Source organism: Triticum dicoccoides, chromosome 7B (genome assembly GCF_002162155.2).
Source record: "Triticum dicoccoides isolate Atlit2015 ecotype Zavitan chromosome 7B, WEW_v2.0, whole genome shotgun sequence".
Lineage (NCBI taxonomy): Eukaryota > Viridiplantae > Streptophyta > Magnoliopsida > Poales > Poaceae > Triticum > Triticum dicoccoides.
Window position 1 is genome coordinate 266,633,610 of NC_041393.1, and position 22,653 is coordinate 266,656,262.

The window sequence follows — 22,653 nt, forward strand, 5'->3', positions numbered from 1 at the left end:
TAATGGTTCAGATTCCCCAAGTCCATGGGTCCATGGCCGCTTAGCTTAGACAGCCTTGTTAGAGACATGAATGCGGGGTTCGGTTTCCAATTGATTTGTATTCACCGGGACCTCCCCTTATTGGATTTTCTCCACTTTTCTAGTTGTTGTGGAAAGAATGTTGAGCAAATGAGTTTAAGGGGTGGTTTTCTGTTTACCTTTTTCCAGCCTACATCGTCTCTCTTCCAGAACCTCACAATCATCAGTGTCTGAAGTTTCATGATGAATATTGGTTTCACATTTTATTGCTTACGTGAGGAAATATCAATTTGGAACTCGAATTTGTATTTGAGTTATGATGAGGAGTGAGGTAGATTCGCATTGTTGAAGAAAGCTAAGAAAAAGGATGCTTCTATGGCTTGCTTGTGGCTCTTTCTTCTATTGGCTAGTCTCAGGCATGATAGTTTCAATTTCTTTTGGAAAGCAAGTGCGGCTTAGTCATAAGTGTTAGTAATAGCATGAAGTAAGTTGTCGGTAGCCGGCATTAGGTAAAAGGAAAAGCTTCTCAAAAGCATCCAGAAATATCATAGAATGGTAATCGAGATCACCTTCACGGGAATCATCCTTTGCAAATTGGGGGAAGGGAACCAATCAAGTCATCAAGAAGTTCCCGAAACTTGGTTTAGTATTAAGGTTCTTCTCTTCCAGCGTTTAGAATTCAAGTTCTTCTCTTCCAGTCCCTCGACCCCTCTTTGATAAGGAAAATTTTCATTTCTCAAATAAAAAATGACAAATATGGTTTGATGGCTCTTCTCCACTAGCAGGTTTACTGCTTTCTATTTGCACTTTTGTATTAAGTTTCCTTATATATATGATTTTTTTATTTTCTATTTTTCTATTTTTATTTATAGTGTGTTTTATTTTGATTATTCTTCTCGCCTCCTTCATTATTACTCTTCCTCCAGAGATTCAGGATCCCCAAGCTCTAGCTCATTTAGCAGGGCTAAACTTCTATCTGAGCCTTAACGAGCAGGATCCTGGATGGGTTACGTTCATTCAGAACGAGCTTAATCACAATACCCCTCTGGAGGACATACCCAGACGGCTTAAGCTCTTCCTAATGGAAGAACAGCTGTCTAGTATGCAACAAGATGTCATTCAGGAATTTGTGGCGCTTTATCAAAGAATAGGGCCTTATCTACCGATCGAGCCCTACTTGGTCGATGAAGCGCTTCGTTCCTATCTGGACCATATTCACGCAACTGGTTCTTTCATTGTTCTCCAAGCGTCTTATCAAGATTTGTGGGAGAATGAGGGAGGATCTGTTTTCTTTAGAGATGCTATTTCCCACAACCGAGAACTCCTTGAGGTGGAAAGCTCCACAAGGAGGTGCTTGGAAGTGGAACAGAGGATTCGATGGGAAGAAATCCCCAAGAGCAAGGCAAGTCTCGAAAGAGCTGAGCACGAGCATGCTCTTTACCTGTTTAAGTCAGAGGATCTTAGAAGGGAATTAGAAAAAAGAGTGGGGTAGCTCTGTAATTCTGATTCTTTTCTCTTCCAGCCCTCGGGCGGGCCCCTATTTCTTTTCTCTTCCAGCCCCCCGGCCCCTCTTTGATAAGGAAAGTTTTCATTTCTCAAATAAAAAATGACAAATATGGTTTGATGGCTCTTCTCTACTAACCACGAGGATATTGGGACTCTCTATTTCATCTTCAGTGCCATTGCAGGAGTGATGGGCACATGCTTCTCCGTACTGATTCATATGGAATTAGCCCGACCCGGTGATCAAATTCTTGGTGGGAATCATCAACTTTATAATGTTTTAATAACGGCTCATGCTTTTTTAATGATCTTTTTTATGGTTATGTCAGCGATGATAGGTGGATTTGGTAATTGGTTTGTTCCGATTCTGATAGGTGCACCTGACATGGCATTTCCACGATTAAATAATATATCATTCTGGTTGTTGCCACCAGGTCTCTTGCTCCTATTAAGCTCAGCCTTAGTATAAGTGGGCAGCGACACTTGGTGGACAGTCTATCCACCCTTAAGTGGTATTACCAGCCATTCTAGAGGAGCAGTTGATTTAGCAATTTTTAGTCTTCATCTATCAGGTATTTCATCAATTTTAGGTTCTATCAATTTTATAACAACTATCTTCAACATGCGTGGACCTAGAATGACTATGCATAGATTACCACTTTTTGTGTGGTCCGTTCTAGTGACAGCATTCCTACTTTTATTATCACTTCCGGTACTGGCAGGGGCAATTACAATGTTATTAACCGATCGAAACTTTAATACAACCTTTTTTGATCCTGCAGGAGGGGTTGACCCAATATTATACCAGCATCTCTTTTGGTTCTTCGGTCATCCACATGTGTATATTCTCATTCTGCCTGGATTTGGTATTATTAGTCATATCGTATTGACCTTTTCAAGAAAATCGGTCTTCGGGTATCTAGGCATGGTTTATGCCATGATAAGTATAGGTGTTCTTGGATTTCTAGTTTGGGCTCATCATATGTTTACTGTGGGCTTAGACGTTGATACGCGTGCCTACTTCACCGCAGCTACCATGATCATAGATGTGCCCACAGGAATCAAAATCTTTAGTTGGATCACTACCATGTGGGGAGGTTCGATACAATACAAAACACCCATGTTATTTGCTGTAGGGTTCATCTTTTTGTTCACCATAGGAGGGCTCACTGGAATAGTTCTAGCAAACTCTGGGCTAGACATTGCTCTACATGATACTTATTATGTGGTTGCACATTTCCATTATGTACTTTCTATGGGAGCCGTTTTTGCTTTATTTGCTGGATTTTACTATTGGGTGGGTAAAATCTTTGGTCGGACATATCCTGAAACTTTAGGCCAAATCCATTTTTGGATCACTTTTTCGGGGTTAATCTGACCTTCTTTCCCATGCATTTCTTAGGGCTTTCGAGTATGCCACATCGCATTCCAGATTATCCAGATGCTTACGCCGGATGGAATGCTCTGAGCAGTTTCGGTTCTTATATATCCGTAGTTGGGATTCGTCGTTTCTTCGTAGTTTTCGCAATCACTTCAAGCGGTGGAAAGAACCAAAAATGTGCAGAATGTCCTTGGTCTGTTGAACAGAATCCAACCATACTTGAATGGTTGGTACAAAGCCCTCCGGCCTTTCATACTTTTGGAGAACTTCCTGCTGTAAAAGAGACAAAAAGCTAAAAAAAACCTCTCCTAACTATGAAGGAAGTTTCATAGAGATAGGTGTGGGGAAATAAGTTCTTCATTTGAAGAGTTAGTTGGCTGGCCTACCGGCCCACAGATTAGGAAGGCTTTTATTGCCAACTGAACTACGTAACCAAAGCGATTCCTTCTTGGTGGAGATAGGTAGGTCCTGGTCCAACCTAAGTCAGTTTGAACCTGACGGGTCGTTCGTTCGTGTGGAGAATCTCTCTCCTTACTCAGGATTTCTTTATCTTCGAGATGAGGCATATTCGTATGTCGAAGAAGGGGGAAGTGTCTCCATTTACGCTCATAGAACCCGGAAAAAAGAATATACCGTCATTTAAGGACCAAGGATTCGATGTGAGAAGCGTAGGTCAGAGTAGCAGGGGTATGCGACAAGCAGTTGCATGTTTGATGTGGGTCTGTAACGAGATGAATTAGAACACTTGTAATCCTCGCGGATATAGCTTCCACGAGGGCTCTTTCCCACTTAATGGATTCATTCCTTTGTTACGGTGGTTGAGGGTACCTGTCGTTCAGAGATGCTATCAGAGTAGGAAAGTTAGCCAAGTTATCCTGCAAAGTTTAGATAAAGCACCCCGATCATACCAGACGCAACTGTATACATAACATAGTGGAATTTGAGTAAATTCTCTCTGCCTTTCCCATTTCCAATTCAAAAACCACTAGGCATAGAAGGAAAGCTTTCCCGGTAGAAGGTTCTCAGTAATCAGCAGTGGGAATAAGCCCTTCCAGTCTTTTTCGCCTAAGAAGGTTTTGGAGGAGGAACCTATGGGAACGGCAGTCCTGCATCGAGATTATTAGTTGCTTACCGCTGCACATTTTACCAAGATCAACCTGTGGGAATAGCTGTCCCTTCCTTACCAAAGAAAGAAAAAAGGAATGACGTGGTCTGGTTTACAAGTAAGAAAGAAATAGGATAAGGGTAAAGGTGACGTTTTAGCTCTTCGTTCCTCTCTTGGTTTACATGCTTTGTTAACCGGACCGAAAAAGGGGGCATTTTCTGGGTAGGTTTCCCTATTAAGTCAGCACCGGATCAAGATTGGAGACCCACCACAAGAAGAGAACAAAAAGCCTAAGAGTGGTGACCAACCATCTGCAAAAGGAGTAACAGAGCAACGCGGAGAAGAGAAGGGGGAAGAAAAAAGGTTCCTAACTCATTGTATAGCTTAATCTATTGTCAGGGATCCCATCTTTACTTTATTTAGGTGCCTAGACTTTTCGGGGCATAGGGTAGATTTCACAGTCCTTTAAGTGAATACGCCTTCTCTTTATGTATAGAGCTCTTAAAGAATGGATCAGCTCCTAGCGAAAAAGTCCAAGGTCTGAATACCAAGAGCAGTCAATGGGTAGAAAAGCCCGCCCTATAATCTGAAGTAGTCTTTGACTAGGTATATAAAATGGATAAAAAGAAAGAAGGGGAGGAGAGGAGATAGATGCATTTCACTAGGCGTATATGATATTGGAAAGAATGGAATCGAGTAAGCTTCGGCCAATCGGTAAGTCATCTTTGTGTAACTTCCCATATGCCTACTTCTAAGCTAAAGTAAGGAAATAGGGTGAGATAAGCAAGAATGAGCCGAACGAAGACGTAAGGTTTGTTTAGATGTAATCTTTGTGCTTTTCAAGTTGCTTCTTGCGAAATCAACTAAGTTCGAAAAAGCCATGCCCAGGTTTTCGGGAGTTTAGATAAGATATGTCAGCTGTTGGAGGATCAATATTATCCGGGGGATCCATATATTATGAGGGAGTATAGAGAGGGGGTCTAGAGATAGTACAGTCTGTAGTGAACCTATTCATTAAATGTACTTTTCCCTTACCTCTCATCAGCTTCCCTTTCCCTCGCCGGTGCAGTGCCATCTGGATACCTCATAAATAAATCAAGCAGGCCGGCTAGTAAGCGATCCCGAGGGGATATCTTCTCTCCCATGCTGGTGCCTTGCTTAACTCAAGTATAAAGTGGAAATGAAAGCCAAAATCCGGGGTGATAAAATTCCATTTGAATCTTGAGATCCAAGAAGAAGGATAGCTTCATGAGTTCGTTCTGACTCCTAGCTTAGCTGGAAAGCTTTTGCTTGTATCTGGCAGTGGCTGTAACATCCATCATACTCAAACAAAATAAGGTTTTCTTATCTAGCTCCAAGGCAGTTATAATCATTCACAGAACCAGGGTTTGCACCTACTGAGGAGGAGAAAGGGCCAATGACCCATACTAGAAATCCAAGATAAGATCTTTCAGTCGATCAGACGGTCGAGGCCTTTAATAAGGTCCGGTTGTGCCAACGAGTTCTTCTAGTTATGAATCGCCGTAGGGAGGTAGCATTACATTTGTATTAGCAAAATAGAGCTCCTCATAGAAAAGAATGGTGAAGAAAGTGTTAGAGTACTTTATTTCTGTTCAGTCCTGGAACTTATTCTTTTCCGATCGACCTATCAACAGTAGCGATCATACCCCGTCGAGCGAGTTAGGAGCTGCTCACAAAGAAGGCCGAAACCAGATGAGATGGCCGAAGCAGATACCAGAGAATAGGTTCCTTCACCGAAGTCTAATTATTTAGAATTCAAATTCAATTGATGCCGCACAGGCTGACCATTTAAAATAGGTGGAAACGGGAGACTGGAGAAGATGATCACACTTTGAAAGAGAGACAGTCGCGTACCTGCCCCAGGAGGGGGCTTTTGTTCGATACAATCACTGAACTCAACCGCTTAGACTGGAGATGGCACTTGAAAACTCGTACAGAAATCTATCAACTTGACTTAGAGGAAGGAGTGGCAGGGGGTAGGTCGGTTGTTTTATGTCCGGATGGTTCCTCTTGTTGGCATGGCGTTGGTATGCCTGGCTATCCTTCAACTCTGGATCCGCCATCCTTCAAAACAACAACTACCAAAACACGAACTCAACGGCTTAGAACCATAAACCATATACCTTCTCGGTAAAACACATCTCAAACAGATTATTATCGAAATGAATAGATTTTATCGCCTTAAGTAAGAGAAAAGGTTTGTGCTTTCGCCAGAAATTGACTACCTACCCATTGATTGGATTTCTTCTTCTCCCATATCCAATAGAAGTTTCCAATGAGTCATTGCCAACTGCTTTAGCAGGAATGATCGAAAGCAGCAGGGGTTTAGTGATCAAGATCTCACTTTAAAGTCCCTGCCAGCAATACCAATCCCATGCTCTTCGATGGTTCTTACACTATGAAAAGAATCCTTCTAAGATTTCCTCCTAAAAAGAACCTACATTCGATTATAGACATAGAATCTATCGTTGACCTACCCAAAGTCTACTTTTGGTTCCTAGAACCATGCAGGAAAATCACTTGAGCAGTGACAGGTCAGCATCAATGGTTTTGAGATGAAAAAAGTCAGTCAAACAACATTGGCAGATCGGCAATCCGATCGGGACCTTCGCACTTGACCATCGTAAAGGGATTGTTGTTGCTTGGTCGATCGATCCGTCCTTCCACCCCAAAGCCGGTAATCCAGATCAAAGTTCTTTGGATGGCATGTAATGGATTTCATTATGAAAAGGATCATTTTTTTGATGTTGTAAACTTCATATCCCGAGAAATGGATGACTGGCTGAGGGACATATAGATTACTTCAGATCTCCACCTTCCTATGCTATGTATGCCAACCTTGATCTAATAAGTGGTCTTAATTAATATGCAAGATAGGATAATATTATACAAATGGTTGGTTTTGTTCAGTACTTAGGTAGGGCTGACTACACCACCTCAGCAGCTTGGACTGGAATTGCTTACAATTCATCTGGCCACTGACTGAATTTGAAGTAGGGCCAGTGTATAAAGACCGGCTTATCTCTCTTAAGACTTAGTCCACTTTCTACTAGAATCAGATTTTCTAGTTTGCAAGCAGGTGTGCCAGCTGTAACAAAAACTTACGGCTTAGGTGGATTTCTTTAGTCAGTCTATAACTCAGGCTTTTCTTTATAGGACTCCCACACAAGTAAGTTGCTAGCTAGCCGGTATTGCCAAAGCCAAAAACATTGCTACATTCGAAAAGGCGAACTGCGCGGACCCGACTTCTTCCTTTTATGCTGAAACTAGGGCTCCCTCTGGGTAATTCTACCTATCCGTTTGGACCACGTACCTAGATCAAGTCAATCATTTCAATCTAAGTTGTCCTCAACTACAGCAAAAACAGAAGAAAGCAACAAGTTCTCCGTTTCCTGTTCCCAAAGGGTGTGAATGGAATCAATAATTATATATATATATATATACATATATATATATAAAGTTGACGTAAGTTGTATGCATTCGGTGCCCTCAAGTAGGTACGACTATGGATCATTCTATTCCTTTCCTTTAGATAGTCCTAAAAAGCAAAACCTAATGGTAGAGGATGAAGGAAACAAAGAATGAAGTCTGCACCTTTGACTACTGATGAACCGCCATTTCGATCTTTTCTTCTTTGTTCGGCATTCACAAGCAAGATACCTTGAAGCAGGTGACAGTCTATAGCCCAGGAGAGTACCATTGCTGACATGATACAATTGGCCTTCCTCTTCAGATTTATTTAGAACTTCAAGCGTTCAAGGCAAGGTTGTGCAACCTCTCGTACCTGCGAGAAAAGTTCTTATTTACTACTTTTTATTGATCAATGGTCCACCGGTCCCATCCAATGAGTGGTATCTGAGTATCATAGTATCATAAGAAAGTTCATTTGTACACCGGCTTATCTTTCTGTAGAAACTTATCTCTAAATGATTTTTAGATAGGATGTTTCTGGAGTTACCCCTGCTACGTAGAATGGGATAGTGTCAACGTCCTTCATTATAGTACCGAAGATGCTCGTAGGCTGGTCGATGGAAAGGATGGCTTTTATTCAAAGAGATGGAGATCCTGGTTTAGCAGCGGTTGCCCGTCCTTGGGTTTATGTCGAGCTTTTCATATTAAGCACTGTGAGCAGAGAAATCCTAGGGTTGCTTTGTCTTCCTCTTCTGTTCTTAAATATAACTAAAAAGCATCTTGTTTCTTTAGTTGCCTCAAAGCTCAGGATCTCCCCATGTTTCTTCTGGAGATGTGTCAGTGGCTTTGCAATGATGCTGAAATGGCGAACGAAGCGCCTGTAATAGCCGGCCAAACCTAAGAAGCTGCGGACTTCTTTGACTGATTGCGGAGAAGACCAGTTGGCAATGTTCTTAATTTTGTGGGTTTCAGTGGCAACCCCATGCTGGCTGATAGTATGGCCCAAATAGGATAACTAGCATTGAGCGAAAGAGCACTTTGAGCGTTTGACTTGCCATTGATCCCTTCTTAACAACTCAAGCACTGATTGCACGTGGATTGTGTGGTCTTCCAGAGAGGCACTGTAGACTAAAATGTCGTCAAATAACACCAGGGCGCATTTGCGCAGAAGGGGTTTGTTTGAGAGTGGCGTTCATGGCTCCCAAGAAAGTGGCTGGTTCTCCCGCAAGGCCGAAGGACATGACCTTGTACTCGTAGTGCCCTTCCAGAGTCTGGAAGGCTGTTTTGAATTCATCGCTAGCTGCCATACGAATCTGGTGATAACCAGCTCTGAGATCGGGTTTAGAAAACCATGAGACACCAGACATCCAGGAGTTCTTCGACTATGGGCACTGGATACTTGCTAACGACAGTCATCACATTTAGACAGCGATAATAAATACATAAACACTAGGAGAAAAAAATAAGATTTTTGGTCATAGAACCCCTAGTACCAATGTTTATAGAACTGTCCAGAATTGATAAAGAGAAGAAGCTTTGAAGTCATGGAGAACGAAAATAGGACCCTGGCTCGAGCCCATCTAGTGATTAAAGGTAAAGTGCTTCGGTACATTGGTGTAGGGGAATGCGTACCTACGCCTTTTAACTACCTTGGGAAGAGCGGACTCGCTGATGACCCTCCTTGGGAAACAAATGAAGTGGGTGGATTGGAGTTCGTCTCTGCCAATTAGAGATACGGTGCTGACCCAAGATGAGTGAGTGAAGGCTCCGGCTTGACCTACTAGTTGTTTGCTATTAATAAATAACTAGCTGACAATATGCTATGCTTACTCTTCAAGCACTAAAGCTATCGAGAAGTGATGCAACAAAGGTTGTTGAAGGTAAAAACCATCAAACAGAGAAATCTTAATCGTCAGAACAACGCTGAACCTAACTTGTACAAGAGTTGGTAAGAAAGTGCAAACGTTGAGTAAGAAATCGCCATAGGGCGGCACAAACAGGAAGAAAGGCTTCTGCCAATCGGAATAGGAATGCAAAATCCCAGTAAAAGGGTGTTCAGTCGAAGATAGGAGGATTCCTTTGATCCATACCGTCATCTGACGGACTTCCTGCTTACTTCGTCAATTGCTCTTTATCGCTTAATAGAAGGGAAAATTCATGAGATAGATGAAAAAATGAATATCAATCGAGAAAACGCTTATATAGACACAATTCGTAATAGATACAATTCGTAAGGAAGAAGTGATCAAAAGTATGAGGCCGACATAGGAGATATATGATGTGTCGGAGGCAGAAGGCACGGAGAAGTCAAGATCTTCCAAGATAAACCCATTCCGATGCCTATAAAATCAGGTGCACCGCGTCTATACTACAAAAGTGTGATAGGTTTCTTCGTATTTCTTCCGCCGACATCGCTTTCTTATTCCTAACACAATGTTTAGCTAAGTTTGCTAACGAATCAGGGAGAATCAACAAAAAACACCGCATTTTGAAAAGGAGACGTGATTTATTCTACCGTCCTAAACACGTCTAGAAACAGCAACCTTGTACATAATACCATTTCGCATTACAGTATCCACTTTCAAGTCGGGGTGAAACTTACTAAGATGTTGGGTCATCAGAATACCATCGGATCGACTCATGTTATGAAAGTAAATAATTAGTGACTTTCTTTGTTTGCTTACAACAGAAAGTATTCCATTTATGAATGCTTGGAGTACACAATCACTTCGATCATAAAATGATGGGTGCGTATTTATGTATTCGTGGGAACTATAATGATTAATATAAATCTTTGATAGTTACTTGTCTGAATTGACAGTCATAAAGGCGGTTGCATAAGCATGGTGGCGAGGAAGATTTTGGATTCTATTATCTCCGTGGGAACATAGTTCCGATCCAACAAGGGAATGGTTTCAATGTCACCTACAAGGAATACTGATGGTTTAGGAGGTTGCCCTTTATAATCAGGGTCTGCTTCCAGTTCCTTAAGGTATTTATACATTTTTAGCTTATTCTTATTTGGAAGTTTGGTAATGTATGATGGGAATCTGGAATTATTTTTACATATAGGTTCTTCCACTTGATTTTCCATATCACTTTGTGAAAAAAAGAGATCTCAATAATGCTTCTCAAAATAGTTATAGCAATCCCTCGCCATCTGAGCCAGAACGAATCCCAGTCAAATCTCTAAATGCTTTTGGCATTCTTTTCCCTCGCATTTCCCTAATTCTTTTATTAATATGGGAATGGGAGCAAATGAGGAGGCATCGAGTCGAAGAAATGAATTGCTCTTTGTCTAGTGGAAATGGGGTTCTTGTCGTCAACGAAGTAACAGCTCTATTTGGAGAGTGGAGCCAGCCTCAAAGCCTCCTTGGTTCTATAGTAATCTCTCAGCGTTTGAGTTGACTAATCCGATGGTACTTGAAGAAGAGTGAAACGACGAGATTTCCTTATAGGAGGAGAAAGGGATTCCTGTTGCTTTTGGGTGGGTCCAATCAAGGTACAAAAAAACTCTTTTCCCGCGGCTCACTAATACGATCCTATCTTACCATTCTTCTATCCTTCTTCATCATGGGATAGAAGCATAATGCTGATCTATGGACGAAGGAAGGTATGAGAAAATTCATTATGACCTAGACCTAAACCAGGCTGATATTAAACAGAGGAGGAGTTCTTGTTACTACTTCTCGCTGGCACCAAAAGAAGTTTCGCCTGATTCGGACCTTTTGTGGTGGTCTGCCGAGGACAACACCTAAAAACAACCCTTTTGCCATGGAATACTCCCTTTTACGATTGGAGAACCTGGCTTTGATGACATTCCTGAGGAAGGTATTTCCCCTACTAGTCTCGTTGCTTCGCTTATTAAAGATCAGAGAAGCGAATGCCTCTCGTAATTGATTGAAAAGTGCTCGCCTCTAGTTCCGGCAGATGCCTGCCATGTACCATCCGTGGAGGAAGTAGTGGGTTATTGGAAGTATAGGATTATTTCTCAAGTGTCACCAAGGATACACACCACTTAGTAAATAGGCCTGTGGATGCGGCATCTGGCTCTATGCGATGAAAGCAATGTGAAATGAGATTCTGGGTTTGATTATTGGTACAAACAAGTTCAAAGCTAGCGAGAGCATAAAGAATGGTAGATTCCATTCAACTGGTAGGTCAAGCCCTTACCCATAACACTTATTCAAAATGGGCTATCCAAAAGAGGAGATCAATAATTCCACTATCAATATGGGTAGGCTGCTATATCTAGAAAGAGAAGATGAAAGGTTTTGGATTATTAGCAAAGGTACTTATCTTATTACTCAGCTAGGCACTTACAAACCTATTTATTTACAAGTTCCACATGGGTCTGGTCAGGAAGACTCAGAATCATTCTCACGGCCACCCCACACGGGAGCGGCTTCTCCGCCAATCGATCATCACTTGCATATAAAAAAAGCCCCTTTTCCAATGGAAACCTGGGGAAATACAATTTCTCAATTCATTCGATTTCGAAATAGCGTATAAAGTGATTCTTGCAATTTCACTGCAGGCAACGTAGCAATTCTCGCGGGAATTTCGGTCTTGTTTGGGCCAATTCCTTAACGAGAGCCTAGTCGAAAGCGCCCATAAAAAGAGTAAATCGTTTTGGGTATGGGTACGTTGGCCCCTACGAGGGGTGGTAAGCAAGGTAGAGACCAGGGAGCAGGACCGCGAAGGGTCTTCCCATCTCTTCTTGTTATTGTCTTTGTCCGATATGCCCGGTTCACCAAATGATAATTCAAATCGGGATTGTGTGAAGTAAAGATCTTTTTCTTGAAAGCGGATTTTTCCCTTCAAAATATTATCCATCTAATTTGTTAAAGTATGGAATTCTCATCCAGAGCTGCGGAACTCACGACTCTATTAGAAAGTAGAATGACCAACTTTTACACGAATTTTCAAGTGGATGAGATCGGTCGAGTGGTCTCAGTTGGAGATGGGATTGCATGTGTTTATGTATTGAATGAGATTCAAGCAGGAGAAATGGTGGAATTTGCCAGCGGTGTGAAAGGAATCGCCTTAAATCTTGAGAATGAGAATGTAGGTATTGTTGTCTTTGGTAGTGATACCGCTATTAAAGAAGGAGATCTTGTCAAGCGCACTGGATCTATTGTGGATGTTCCTGCGGGAAAGGCCATGTTAGGCCATGTGGAAGACGCCTTGGGAGTACCTAGTGATGGAAAAGGGGCTCTAAGCGATCACGAACGAAGACGTGTCGAAGTGAAAGCCCTAGGGACTATTGAACATAAATCTGTGCACGAACCCATGCATACAGGCTTAAAAGCAGTGGATAGCCTAGTTCCTATAGGCCGTGGTCAACGAGAACTTATAATCGGGGACAGACAAACTAGAAAAACTATAATAGCTATCGATACTATATTAAACGAAAAGCAAATGAACTCAAGGGGCACAAATGAGAGTGAGACATTGTATTGTGTCTATGTTGCGATTGGACAAAAACGCTCGACTGTGGCACAATTAGTTCAAATTCTTTCAGAAGCGAATGCTTTGGAATATTCGATTCTTGTAGCAGGCACTGCTTCAGATCCTGCTCCTCTGCAATTTCTGGCCCCATATTCAGGGTGTGCCATGGGGGAATATTTCCGCGATAATGGAATGCATGCATTAATTATATATGATGATCTAAGTAAATAGGCGGTGGCATATCGACAAATGTCATTATTTTTACGCTGACCAACAGGCCGTGAGGCTTTCCCAGGGGATGTTTTCTATTTACATTCCCGTCTCTTAGAAAGAGTCGCTAAACGATCGGGCCAGACAGGTGCAGGTAGCTCGAGTGCGTTACCCGTGATTGAAACACAAGCTAGAGACGTATCGGCCTATATCCCCACCAATGTGATCTCCATTAAAGATGGACAAATCTATTTGTAAATAGAGCTCTTTTATCGTGGAATTAGACCATCTATTAACGTTGGCTTATCCGTCAGTCGCGTCGGGTCTGCCGCTCAGTTGAAAGCTATGAAACAAGTCTGCGGTAGTTCAAAACTGGAATTGGCACAATATCGCAAAGTAGCCGCCGCCTTTGCTCAATTTGGGTGAGACCTTGATGCTGCGACTCAGGCATTACTCAATAGAGGTGCAAGGCTTATAGAAGTGCCCAAACAACCACAATATGAACCACTTCCAATTGAAAAACAAATTGTTGTGATTTATGCTGCTGTCAACGGCTTCTGTGATCGAATGCCACTAGACAGAATTTCTCAATATGAAAAAGCCATTCTAAGTACTATTAATCCTGAATTACAAAAATCCTTCTTAGAAAAAGGTGGCTTAACTAACGAAAGAAAGATGGAACCAGATGCTTCTTTAAAAGAAAGCACTTTGCCTTACCTGTGAATTAATAAAAAAGGTTGCCCCATGTAGGAAGAAGGCTTTTCTCGCCAACTGAACCCCAATAGGCTATTTTGAAATTTTTGCGCATAATTATTAAAGATAGATTTTTGTGCCATGCGTAAACCAAGATGCTGAGAGTCTACCCTAGCCACAAGGGGGAGCTGCTCAAGTAGTTCAGGATACCCCACCTAGCCCCACAAGGGTTAACGGACCCCCTACCTATACCTATACCTGATGATTACCTATACCTGATGATTTTCAATCCACAGCTAATTTTCTTGAATATGTGACAAGCCTTGCAAATTGTGATAATATGTATCAAATTAGTGGTCGGCATAACCCAATATTTGAAAATTATGGAGGTGCAGGCCCAAGTACTTCGAATCATCAACAAGAAATCCAAGAAAGAACAGCGAAGGAAAAACGTGAGAAGAAAAGTGTTTTCTCGACTCGAGATGTTAGAAGGTGCTAAATCAATAGGTGCTGGAGCTGCTACAATTTCTTTAGCCGGAGCTGCTGTCGGTATTGGAAACGTCCTCAGTTCTTTGATTCATTCCGTGGCATGAAATCCATCATTGGCTAAACAATCATTTGGTTATGCCATTTTGGGCTTTGCTCGCACCGAAGCTATTGCATTGTTTGCCCCAATGATGGCTTTCTGATCTCATTCGTTTTCCAATCACATAAAAAGTCATGAGATCAAAAAAGAAATGTGAGAATGTAGGTACATATGTAAAAAAGTCAATATCTCGTTCTCTTGGTCGATGATGGCCTTTTTATTGATTTTGACGATTGGATCTCTCTATGAATGGAAAAGGGGTGCTTCAGATCGGGAGTAACCACTTTTGAAAGGGCAGAGGGGAAAAAAGTAAAGTCTAAGTGACATATGGCACGAAAAGGAAATCCAATTTCGGTAAGACTTGATCTATCATCTGATTCTGGTTTTTATCAATGGGGGGGGGGACTTTTCATAGTTATCATTGTGATAGCTGATCTTTCTTTCCCTCTTCCCATAAACATTGATTCTCTCTCCTAACCACTCTTAAATATGTGAAATACACGGAATTGATCCAAAACTACAAGCAAGGGAATCAACTCTTATTACCGTAAAGGAAAAATAACCCCTTTCCTTTATATATATATAGGACAAATGTTTCCTACAAGCAGTGGTAGTTACCACCACTTGCGTTTTGTATGTTGTATGCAGTATCTGTCGAAACCGAGAGTATGTACGTGTAGTATGTAGTATATAACAATGATTAGGTAGTATATATACAAATTTTTAGGTAGTATGTACCATTTTTTGAGTATGCTCTTTTTATGTATAAATATGTACATATTTCACAAATATAACAAAAACTATGGGATCATATGCAATTTTTTCATGTAACTTGTTTTGAAATATCTTAGATATAGTATATGAACATATTTTAAATAATAAAATAGTATATATAGTACCACATGCTAGTATATGAGACATGTGGGGTAACTACCTCCGGGTGGTAGGATGGATTTTCCCTATATATATATATATATATATATATATATATATATATATATATATATATATATATATATATATATATATATATATATATATATATATATACAAGGAACAAGTAGCCTTCGCCATCTATTCCTGAATTAAGGGAATGCGAGAAAGATTTCTCTATGTCAATTCAAAACAAAACAAATGGATGACTGAATCCTATAAACGAAATTCTTTTGAGAAGAGCTTGCACCTATGCTTCTATAAAAATCACCTATGTGGAACGGATGCTTCTACTTGGTCATCATAGACCAGCAAATCCATTTGAGAGCTGTCTTTCTTTGATGGTAGTGTCCTTTCTTCACGCTCACCATCTCTGCAGAGCTTAACAAGATAATCCACACCAACAACCAAAGCCAACAAGCCTTCGCTCAGAAGATCTTTCGTCATCTAAGCTTTTAGTAACATTAGCTGTCATCAATAGGGTGGAACGCATTAACAAGTAGAAACCTTGCTTCAAGGTAGATTCTTACATGATTGGAGTTTTGTCTGGATCTAGGTACCTCAACTATTGGCCTTACATGGCCTGACATGGGTATTCCCTCTTTCTGGTCCCACTCTTCTCCAACAGATCTCCCTCACTGAGCGAGCATTCGGCATTCCTAGTATGCTCCACTCATTCTACGCCAAGCACCCAATCACGGGATCAGAATCACACTCTAGATCATACCTTTCACAAAAGAAAAGGACAGGCAGCCGCTGCTAAACCAAGATCTCCATCTCTTGACTCCGTCAATCAATCTTACCTTATAGGGCACAAAGGTATATTTACCATACAAGATGTGTGCACCTACTAAAGGGAATAGAAAGATCTTGGGCACAAATACTCCACTTTTCACGAAAGACATAAATTCACCAATGATTGGTTGGACTAAATACTACATTTATTTTCTCAGAAGAAGGAAATTTAGCTGTGAGAATGATTTCTCGTATGTAGTCTTTCCTAGGACCATTCCAAAAGGATGCTCAGAGGTGGGTGGAGAAAAAGCTCAAAAGGCATACTTCATGCGCTTTCAGAGGATCTAAATCAGTCTTCATCCTTTTGCTTTACAAAGCCCCTCGCAATAAATATGTAAATTCGTTTCGCAGAAATTCAGAGATTTTCGATCTCCTCGAAAGAAAATGAGTTCGATCAGCAACACCGGTCTGCGCAGCACTAGGATAAAGACCTTCTTTTTACCCATAACCTTCCTCTGCAGCATTGGAACCAAGATCGGGCTTGGAATAGTTATGAGGTTCCCGTTCTATGTAACTAACACTAACTAAAGCTAACTGGAAGCTTTCTTCTCATGCGACTCTTGGATCGAAAAGAGGCTGCTGGACTGGACCATGGCTGAAACTGCCAGGCACGGACTAAAAGCTTTTATCAGGGATTCCTGAGTCAAACGACTACCATACATAGCATAGAGCTGGAAGCTGCACTAGTGTATAGAGAAGACTGGATGTGAACACGGGCGGACATTGGCTATGTATGGGGCACTCACTAATCACTATTAGCAGGAAACAACTAGCAGAAAGAAAGATGAACGCACTTTCGCTCCTTGCTCTTCAGCACATACTCACACGAGGGACTCTCAAATCTCTATTTCAGACCATATCTTTCGATCCCTTTACCGAAGTGATTGATAGTAGGGCTAAAAAATCATAGGGCTTCTTCTATTTTTAGTGTGAACTCACTTCTATTCTATATCAAGATAGGGGCTTCAGTACTTGGCTGACCGCCCGGTGGAAGACCTGGTTCTACCACACAAGGGCAGCTTTCGTAGTCCAAGATTATTTTCCTCATATGTAATTTCACCTCAATGTGGAAATGTTCGATCTTATTCCAAAATAGAAGGTCTTCATGAGGGTCTGTCTTGTTTTAGGAATATAGGTACTGAAGTTCAATAGCGGTAGGTACCAAGGAGAAGACGAGTCAGGGCCGATTGACAAGACTAGTTAGGCTGACCTTCCAGCCATACTCCATCCAATATTGAACGGAAGTGCTAAAGGTTTCATGTGATGCTGACCTCAATGAACCAGACCTTGAGAATTCGTTCATCCCTTCACTCTGAGGATTGGTCGAGGACTTGGCCACATGCATGAGTGGGCCTGTTGCCGGGATGTCCCATTAAAAAGGCAGGTCCCATATATGAAATACAAAAATAAGATCAGATAGCACTCAAGAGGTTTTTCTCCATATGAGAAATCCTTCACTCGCAGGGAATTCAAATAGATGTGTTGAAGATCATCAAAGAAAGGAAAAAGACTGAATTCGATCCATCTCCTCCCTTTTCTTTAAACCAAGAGCTACTCCTCCCTTTTCTTTTTTATGTAATTTCAATACGATTTCGTTTGTGTTCATGTTTTCAATTTAGAACCCCACGGAAGTGAATATAAAAAAGAAAAATACCCCTGTGATACGCCTTCCTTTACCTATTTCTAGATTGATTGATGTTCAATGGAGGGAAACTTGCCATTCCTTCTTTCCTTTGAAATTGTACATTTTTTTGATTTTGAACTAATTGTATCCTTTTTGTTCCCATCAAGCTTACTTGCCTAGTGACTAAGGATTTTCACACTTGTTGTGTATATAAAAGATTTTCTCATAAAACACTAACAAAAGTGTTAGAGGGATTCACTTTCGATAAGAATCCAAAAGCAAGTTCCCTATACTACCTTCTTTCCCTCCTCTATTTCTGTCTTTAAGAGGCAGTGCATCCGGCAGGAATCAAACCTAATTTTTGACCCATTTTGCCTTTCTAGGTTGGTGGGCGCTTTCACCATTCAGCCATGGATGCTTGAGCGAGTGAACTAGGTTTTTATTTGAGAGCGAACTAGGTTTTTAGTGGTATTCCTTCTCGAGCTTCTATTTCTTCCGTTAAGGGAGATTCGGGAAAATATCGAATATGAAGACGTGTTTCCAGAACGAACAAGATACGGGTAGAGAAGGAGAAGTTAGCAAAATTAGACAAGATTGGAATGGGCATAGGAACATGTATTGATGTACCAGATCGGCTAATGCTCCCAGGTTGATGCGATGTATTCCACCAGTTGACTAGAGACTTTATTATTGGTATATCGATCGGTCCAGCACAGATTGAAATAGGCCAGTTCGACAGGAAGCTTTTGAAAACGCAGTGCTCCCAGGTAAATAAGGAACATGATGAATACAGAAGTTAAACGAGCATCCCACACCCGAAAGGTACCCCACATAGGCCTTCCCCGAAACCCCCCAGTCACTAATGTAAACAAAGTAGAAAAGGCACCAATTTCTATACCGGTTCCGGAAGAGCGAAGAAAAAGGGGATGTTTTGTTAATGGAAACAAGAAACTGTTTATAGCTGTCATGATATAAATAACTATACTCATCCGAGCCGCAGGAACAAGTACATACGAAGTACAAGAATTTCCACCTTGTTGAAGATCTGGTGGTGCTACCCGAAGACTTAAATGAATAGCCATTGCTGTTAAGAACAACCGATGCCTTATGTGTATTGGATCTGCTCTTCTGTTAGCATGAACACATGAATGAGATTCTATTCCTCTTCCTTATTCTTCCTAAATAGAAACCCCCAACCTAGGTGCGGAAGTAAAATAAACCCTTGTTTGTACATCGCTGAACTTACATACCCGGGCCCGGCTCAACATTCTTTTAAAACAATCGAATAACGGCTTTTCCATGACTTGGCCATTCAATCGTGTGAACTAATCGAGACCGAAATTGGATAAAGAGATACAAAAGGAGAGGAATACCCAATCGATGAAAGCACATGAAACCCTTCTTTTTCTATAGAGGTACGGGAAACGGTTGGGGGCAATAAAGTAGGTGAAGTCGTTGGATTTTGCGAGCTGTTCCAACCACTGCTGGATGTGATTCCAAGAGCCGAACGAGAATGAATACCACACAGAAGAGTCAAGACCGGGCTCCCTAATAGAATGTTTAACCGATCCATTCCGGATCAATCAAATTGGTACGGAAGTTGTAACATGGGAAAAGCACAGAAAACATGACTTATTTGAATAACCCGGTGACCTACCAATTGTAGAAATAGGATTTTTGGCAAGCAATAAGCACTTAAATAATACAATTCGAGTGTACCAGATTCTTTATCATTTCGAGGAAAAGGTTCGGGAGGAAAGGGAAACAACAGAGGGATCCAAATTGAATCTAAATGGGAATGATATGAAAAATCTTTTTCAAAACCTATCATTAAGGGTGTGACGACGATATACGAGAGGAATAAAAAAACTCATGATTGGTGTGGAGGGGAAGATCTGCTTATGAAATTGTTCAAGAAAGAGTCGTCTCATTTCCTTACTTCTGCGTTCTTTCGAATTCTTTCACTTCGACGGCTGGCGCTACGCTAGCTTTGCATGATTAGCTCCGACAGAACAGGTACTACATTTCCTTAGTTGGATCCGCTCTTTCTCTCTCGTGCAGTTGTTGCTTCCGGCTATTTATTCAGTCGTCAATCAGCATTGATCTGGGTAGTTAGTCAGTCTCTCTCTTTTTGCCCGTCCTTCTCTATCTATGAAATTCCTAATTCAGGGAGTTTTCTTTCCAATATCTAAATGTTCATGCAAAGCAACAAACGAAATGCAAGAACTGTCACGCAGAAGTCACACAGTATGCTGATCGTTCTGAAATGATAAAAAATATGGGATTTCATAAGAGATTCATACATAGAGATCTAAACTCATGGAAGGGCCCGGCCAGCAAACGAGATCACTTACATCCAAAGGACCATGCCAATCGAAGATGAACCATTCACCAAGCCGAGTATGTGCAAGACAAGACACGGCTAGATAAGTCAAATAGAAGATATTGCTTTTACATGAGCAACTCTTTTCTTCATGTGGGTACAGCCCACTTTTCCTTTGATGAAATGCGAACACAAACTCAGGCATCCAAGAAAGAAATAAAGATCGAAATCGAAGCATTGTCATTGGGTTGAAGATCAATTCATATCGACAAGACTTTCCATTCATCTTTTTGTTGATATTTGGATTCCATTTTCAAATAAAGTCATCTGGTAGTTAGAAATCACCTTTAGAATCATCAGCCTCTGTCCCTACACTGACTCGCTTATCCGGTATCGATCCTCACTACAGTCCTTTATTTCGAAACGAGGATAGGTCTCTCGCGGAACGAGGTGTAGATTGAGAAGAAAGATGAGCGTATGGTCCATACTCACTCGGGTTCAAACTTATTTTGCAGGGAAAAATGGGTACATGCCTGTAGATCTTCTTCTCACAGCGAGCACTTGATTACGGAGCCTGATTCTATATATTATTTATGGATTATTATAGAATCTATCTTTTTCTGCAAATCATAGTGGGAATCCTATTACCGATACATAAACATTTTCTTTGTCGAAACAGAAAAGTGGGAAATTGGATAACTGACGACACGAGTTTCCTGTTCAACGTTCCGCTTTGCTCCACTGTTAGATAGGCAATTCAATAGTTACCGATGGAAGGATTTCCCCTTCTCTTGGCCAATTGACATTCTGCTTCAATAAGTCATGACCTTCACTCTCCTCAAGTGAGGAGGGCATATTGTTTGACCAACGAAAGCCTCACTAGTTCCTTCTTCCGGTTCACTATTCCCGTAGCCTGATACGAGTTATTTAGTTCGTGTCTCCTTGTTCTTGGGAAGAACCGAAGGTTCATTCGCGGCACTCGTAGACATAGTTGTATTTCAGACCCTCTTCTTTCCCTAGAAAGCTACTAAATCAAAACAAGAGAAAAGCAGAAGCGAAAACTCAAGTCGAAGAGTGGAGGTCGCTCGGTAAGTCGAGTTGATCAGTCCCATTCATTCTTGCCCGAAACAAGTGGGTTATTCATTCCGGTGCCACCTTTGTTCATTCGAGTCCATGTTCTCTATTTCCCAAAACCCATTCGTTCACCGACCCGTGGACCAGAGGTTTAAAGCTTGGAATTGAGCTTTCTAGCTTTCTTTAGTACAATCTTTTTGCGAGAGCAACCCCTGATTCGTTCCTAAGACTACACTCACAACTTTCTCTGTTCATGTTCCGGCATAGGAGATCTAGTGGTAGGATAGGGGACAGAGCTTTAGGGCTGCAGTAAACCTCATATGCGCGTGGCTCATCATAAGACCTTAGCCTGATGTCCTACCCAAAGACTTCAAAGGTAGTCACAGGACAACCTTTCCGAGTTCTAACTTCCAAACCTATAACTTGGTTTGCTTGCCTGCTTCCTATCTGACCTATCAATCAAAGAAATGTTCTAGTTCCACGATACGAGCTTGACTGTCGCTCTGAGACCGTAGATTTCTTGGTTGGGGGTCCCTTTATCAAAGGCTCCCTTCCCTACTGATCATACAACAAATGAAGGTGGTTAGGAAGATGGCACATCGATCTTCTGTACACCCTGTTCATCCTGCGGAACGCAGAAAATCCGCCTTCCTTGGAAAAAAAATCCTGACTCCGAAGTATCAAAGGAGACTTGGGTGGCGCCTTCTGAAGAGCCCTTCATTCTGCGACTCAGATAGGCTAGGATTCGTGTCTCAGCCGGAAGGGGTCGTAGGACTGACTTAGATAAAGCGTTAGAAGTACGATCTCCGAATCTATAAGATTTGGCCTGCCTTCTTCCCTTATCTAATCTCTTAGGTAATGAGAAAGTGGTGTTAATTGTCACGCTAAGGAGCTGACCAGTGACATTTCTGTCTCAATTGAAGTCAACCTTACTATACTCGCTTGTAGGAGATCATCGCTTAGAAGGGTGTTCTTTCGCTAGAAAAACAAGAGTTTGAAGATCACCCAACCCACGAAAAGGTCAGAACTCTCGATCTAGCCCCACTTTCTATAGCAATTTATGGACATACCCTGCCACTCGATGTGTAGTGGGTTTGTTCAGTAGAGATGGGTAGAGAGCACAAGTATTGGAAGGAAAGTTTCACCCTTCTTAAAAGAGAAAAACTCTGTATTGAACTATGATTTGAATTCGTTTCTTATTAGTTTCCAAGTGCCAAATGTTCATTGCCTTGATCAGAGCCTTTAAGCCTTTTAGAAGCGAGCATTTCCGCAGCTTCTATTTTTCCTAAAGCTAATGAACCGAATGGAAGAGAAAAACTTGGAATAAATAATAAAGAAGGAACCAACAAGAAAATAAAGAATTGTTCCAACCTCGGCTCGGGGTCTGTCTGGAAATGGAAAATAGGTCTCTCTCTCATCTGGTCTCCCCATAGTGACAAGAAAAACAAGTGAATAATTGGAATAGAACGAAATCGTCAACCAAAATCGGGTAGGATGTATTATAAAAGAAAGCCTTGCCTCACTC

The 22,653-nt window shown here is 41.4% G+C and overlaps 3 pseudogenes; 2 read left to right on the forward strand and 1 right to left on the reverse strand.

Annotated features, from left to right (window-relative positions):
- Positions 1-765: 765 nt before the first annotated feature.
- On the forward strand, positions 766-1,510 carry LOC119338246 (annotated as a pseudogene).
- Positions 1,511-12,290: 10,780 nt separating this feature from the next.
- Positions 12,291-13,823, forward strand: LOC119341092 (annotated as a pseudogene).
- Positions 13,824-18,185: 4,362 nt separating this feature from the next.
- LOC119338864 lies at positions 18,186-18,965 on the reverse strand (annotated as a pseudogene).
- Between the last annotated feature and the right edge of the window lie 3,688 nt (positions 18,966-22,653).